Here is a 5860-nt window from a genome sequence, read left to right on the forward strand (position 1 = left end):
GTTTCAGCCTTAGCTGGATCAGCAATAACAACAATAGTCTTATTTTCTCCTCTCTTACTTAGTCCACCCATGATAGACTTGAAAGTCTGAAGCTCGTTCATGAGCTGCGTCAGACCACAGTTAAGGTTGTTCATCACATAGTTTGTGGTGAACGCTAGGAAAGCAGGAGAGACTGTTGAGGATTAAGCTGACTTGAGTTTTCGCATCTATTGCTTCGTGCAGTTCAACTTCTTGAAAATAGTTTTTCATTTTGATCAGGTGATCGCGAACATGTTGAGATGGTGCCATTTAAGCATTGACATACTTCTTGGTGGCCTCAAAATGAGTTTGCATTGATTTTGTCTCAAACATGTCTTGGAGCTGATCCATGATTTCATAGGCCGTTTCGAAATTCTCCATCTTTGTCTTGAGAGTGTCGACCATACTAGTCAATATGTAGTATCCTTGTTGTTCGCCGCCAGCCAATGCTCGACGAGCTTGTAGTTGTCACCAATCAACACTATGTTGATGTTCTTTGCTTCCACTTAAGGAAGTTTTCTCCAGTGAGTTTCTCCATAGAAAGTTGAGAAAGGATGGGAGTAGCACTACAAGAAAAAATGATTTTAATAACTCCAAAAATGTGTTATAAAAACATACCATAACACTTTTTGATGTGTTTAGACCGACTATGTTATCGTAGGTCAGAGTACTTTACATAACACTTTACCATTGTTATACAGATGTGTTATTATACTGTCAACGATAACATACTTTCTGTGTTATTTTAATAAATAGATAAGTGTTTAATTATATTATTTATAGTCGAGTATATAACACATTTCAATACTTATAAATTTGTGTTATACTACACTTTAGTATAACACATTATTTGTGTTATATAATGAAGTTTGCATAACAAAATTCTTTACTTATAAAAAGTGTTATTGTAATAGATATTATAACACATTTTTCGTAGTATTTTAATATTTAGATAAGTTTAAATTCTCATTATATATTCATTTATATAACACTAATTTATTCTATTATATTTTAATTTTTTTTATTTAATTAAAATTAGCTTTCTAATATATACTAGCATCATCAAATAAACTTGATATTCAAATAACAAATAGTAAAAACATTCAACATTATTTTAACAATCCACAAATTAATTTAAAACATTCAACACTGTCATCAACAACAAAATGTTCTTAAAGCATTCAAGTAGTCTTAAATATTCAACATATAAGCCTTGAATAAGAAAATTCAAGGACGTGTCTAATTTGTTCTTGAGGTATCTGCTATACGAGAATCTTTTCAAGTGGAAAGCAAGAATCTCGGGCAACATCCACAAGTCTAGTTTCTTGGTAGCTTGTCTATGTTCCTTGCACCTGGGGCAGTACCTAATGAAAACAAAATGAACAAGACATCGATTAATGGCAATTTATTTCATAGGTCAAAGTATAAAATTATCTGAATTTGAATAGGTATCCCACCACATGTCATCAGGCCCCAGAGGTTCTTCCTTCAGAAATGCCTCCAAGCATGTAAACAAAGAAATAGCTTCTGGTCGAGTTTTCTTCACGGTAAACCCAGCCTTGTGAACCTCAATGAGATCCTTGAGAAAGCTGATATCATACAAGTTGTGTTCTTTGTCAGTCCAGTCCAAATATACCTTTACAACTCTACTGGAATTTAATAAAGTGTCCTTCTCAATGGGCTTGCAGCTCGAACTGTTTCCATCAGTAACAAAAAGTTGAAAGGATAACGCTTCGCTGGATTTTTCCTCTACTTCTGCATCATCCATTGACAGGTTCTTAGAATTGTAGCTGTTTAATGGTTCTTCAATAACCTCTTTTTCAAATCCATTTTCCTTACCACTCTGGAGCTTAACTGAAGGACGCGTTCTCTTCAAAGGTGACAACAATCTAGTAACAGCGGCTTCAACATTGGCTCCACATATTGGCTCCACATATTGGCTCTTTTAAATAAGTAACAAAAGGGGTACCGATAAGCTTTCCCTAACAACCCTTAACACTGTCTAACGGGCACCTGAAAAATCCAACTATCTAAGTTAGGAAATCCAGCAGAAGTCTAACAAGCAGTCTGCGTAGATGATCCAATACATAAAATGACTAGGATACAAAAAATTAAAACACATATTTCTCAAAAGCAGATAATATAGCTAGTATTATCCAGTCAACACTTGACTTGGAGCACTTGAACTTTATTCATACGAACTTCAGCTTCTTAATGAACAAGTCTTACTTATGTAAGGCCAATAATTATTTTAATTGATACTATAATCCCCTTATGAAATTACTTAGTTAAAGCTATATTTCAATAGATGGATTGGCAACACCAGTTTGTACATCACATGTTTACCAGTGCTATTTACCAATTACATAAGGATGGGGATGCAAGCTTACTTTTCATGTGGTCGATGAATTATTTCAACTCTAGATCTTCCCACGACGTTTTTAGAAAGTCTATAAGCCACAATATGGTCATCCTCCTTAATTGGAGCCAATAGCTCTGAGGGGTTTTCCAAATATCGAGAAATCTTATGTTCATAAACCTGGCAATCAAAATTACAGTTACTCAACCACTAGAACTAAAAATAAGGGAATAAATAAAATAAATTGTAGCAGATATCAATGGAAACCAAATTTACCTCTGCAAGCAGAAGAATCTCATCAGCATTCAAGCAACAAGCATTACTTAGTTGTTCACTAAGATCTTTACAGCAACCTTGCTTTAGCAAACTAAAAATGTATGGCATAGGAAGACCACTTCCATCACCGTAAAACACAATCACGATTATTTGCCGAGTTGCAGTTGAAGGTAGCGGCAACGACAAATACATGAAGGGATCAAAAGTGATTGAAATCTTTCCACATGTTGGGCAAACCAGTGTCGACTTATATTGACCCTGACCATTAACATATAAACATTGTAAGAGAAGAAAATACTTTTGTACCAGTACAGGAAAAAATAAATGCTTATGGTTCAAGGAAAGAAGAAATATAGCTTTCAAGAAAGAAGACTTTAATTCCCACTCACCTGGTAAACATCCACTATCAATGAGTCATTCCGGGCCCTGTGATTTTTCCAACACTCAACGGCAACTTCCTCATCTGGGCGACCATCTGAATCCTTTGCTTCTATGTAAGGTTTTTGTTTAACACGATTTAAATCCTCATGCAGTCCATCCAACAAGAATGCAAGAAGTTACTGCAAAGAGAAAATTTTATGACATGAAGCAATATAGTGATCGTAAAAAAGAGTAAACTATAAAAATATATTTATATATATAATCGGTATGCTTCTTTAGCCTATTGATAGGAACAAATAATTTGTATGAAAAGTAGTATTTAAATTTTTTGGGGATTGATGATATATGGATAAAGGTGATATATGGTGGACTTTAGATTAAAATCAAGAAGTCAAAATTGATTTCTCGATTGATAGTGAAAAAAATCCTGTTGTGACGACCCCATATTATATATACATGTATGTGTGCTACATGTAAACTACCCTGAATGGTTTATCTCATTTGCAATATGGACAAACTAATCATACATAACATATCTAACAGACCCTAACGTCATAAAGTACTGATAAGCACAATACAAATTTGTTTGCTGAAGCCACACAAAGAGGTTTTAATTTTAAAATCATCAGCTCAATGAAGTGACTAAATATTAGTAAGAAAAGCATTTGCCCAATTTAAAAAGGCTGAGAAAAAATAAAAGCAAAACTTAGACTTAGTCCCAGTATCATTTGCAAGCATAAGTCCAAAACCAGAGTACTATAAACATAAATAACTGATTGATTTCTCCAACTTCATGCGCTAAAATTTCTCCCAAAAATAAACATCAGGACATAAAAATACATTAAACATTGAAGTATTCAGTATTGAAAGCTTTGCAATTATTATTCAATACACAATACTAACTTGAGAATCATGCTGGTTATAGCCACTGAACTGGGGAGCAAATCTAGCTAATTTTCCCTTGAAAACACGTGGTGCAATTGTAGTTCGCCCTGAGGACCATAATTTCCTCAACAGCTCACCAAAGGCGATTGCAAGCTCACCCTGCACAGCTAAAATATTCTTTAGAAATTGTATAAGCACTAGACCTACTTAAAATTCAAGTTATCCCCATAAATAAAAATAGAAAGAAGATAAAAAAAGAACTAAAACCTACATGCATTCCCAAAGGATTTTCAGTATTGATCTCATCTTTGTAATCTTGCAAGAAATACTCAAGAAGAGGAGGTGTGTGAACTAATCATTGCAGGGCACTGTTCATAAAGCAAGTATTTCCCAGATTCTGCAATCCTGCCAAACCTCCCCTTTCTCCTTTTGTTGACTTGTAAACATCATATCCATCATCAATATCTGAGAATGACGAACTTACAACATTTCCCTGATATAAATTAGAGCTATATCCAGTTGCATGGCCATTTGACATTGTAGGCCCCCCAACAATTGTAACTGAAGACCTGATGGTTCTATAGATACCAAAGCCAACTCATTTCCTATGTAAACACATAAAAATGGAGAACATTAGTACAAGTAACCAAAATTATATGTACTTTTATATTCACCATATCATTATGTTTCATGAACCTATAGTAAACACAAAAACATCTCAGAGAAGAAAATAAGAATCAAGACCCAAACAAACACTAAACTATTATCCCTTTTTTTCCTCAAGAAATGTGAGCTAAAACCCTAAATAAAACATACCCATAAAAATAGAAGCAAAAATAAGTATAAACATTAAGTGCTAGAATAAAAAAAATGGGATGAAAATTTGAAGTATAAGAAACATATACGACTGTGAGAAATTGGTGATTGTGAAACTAAATACAATGGTCCCATATTCAAGAAATAAAAGACCAACAGAAAAAAGATAAATAGAAAGATATAGGGATAGAGATTTAGGGAGAAATAGACAATAATCATGTATGAGAAAGAAAATAGAATTGCAATCCTAAATGGTAAACATCTTCACTTTATCTCCATGTTTGATTATTTGATGAATATCTTTATTTGGATTATTTTTATACATTTCAAAATAAGGGAAATAGTACGCATAGGAGAATACAAACCTATACTCAGTTTTCATGTAAGACTCAAAAACTACTTCAAATGTTAATAACAAGATAAACAGAGAGAAATCCTTACTTCTATTTTGACCAGTGATAATATTTACTCAATCACCAAGCTTGATCGCAAAATTTCTATGGCACATATTAACGTTCCAATCAATTCCTTATTAGCTTTGGAATGCTAACTAGAAAGGGTTCTGGGGTCCTCCATGACTCAAGTATGCTTACTCTAAAGTTTTATCAGTTGACGGTGTAGGAACATCAGCTTCATCTGGTTCAAGAGGCCTTGTATTTCTAGGAACAATACCCGGATCTCTACTAGATGTTAGGAAGAGAAATGTCAAGTCCTGCAGATTTGTCCATTTGTTAAATTATGTCAAAGTAAACAATATAAACAAACACAAAGAGCTCCATGTACTCTCTCACAATTAGGTTCATTCTAAGAAAAAGACACACATAAAGCAACTTATTACAGAAACTTATCCCAAGTTTATTACATTTAGAAGAAAATGAATCATAATTAAGAGGAAATTACACTGGCCACTCTTATCATTGAGTCAATTATCAAAAGCTAAACTTGCCTTACCTATGTCATAACGCTTTTAAAAATTCCTAGTACTCCAATCCAATATACACCTACAACTCCGAAAAAGGTAAACTTAAGATCCTAGCAATTAAGTCCTATTATAGACTATTATTTGTCCATATAAATTGTATTTTGTTTCTCTCCTCCATTGATGTATACATATAAAAATAACTC

General features: G+C 33.5%; 1 pseudogene; it reads right to left on the reverse strand.

The window, feature by feature from the left end:
• Window positions 1-1127: 1127 nt before the first annotated feature.
• LOC133799947 (ubiquitin carboxyl-terminal hydrolase 10-like) lies at window positions 1128-4739 on the reverse strand (annotated as a pseudogene).
• Between the last annotated feature and the right edge of the window lie 1121 nt (window positions 4740-5860).

This window comes from Humulus lupulus, chromosome 9 (genome assembly GCF_963169125.1).
Source record: "Humulus lupulus chromosome 9, drHumLupu1.1, whole genome shotgun sequence".
In the NCBI taxonomy this organism is placed as follows: domain Eukaryota; kingdom Viridiplantae; phylum Streptophyta; class Magnoliopsida; order Rosales; family Cannabaceae; genus Humulus; species Humulus lupulus.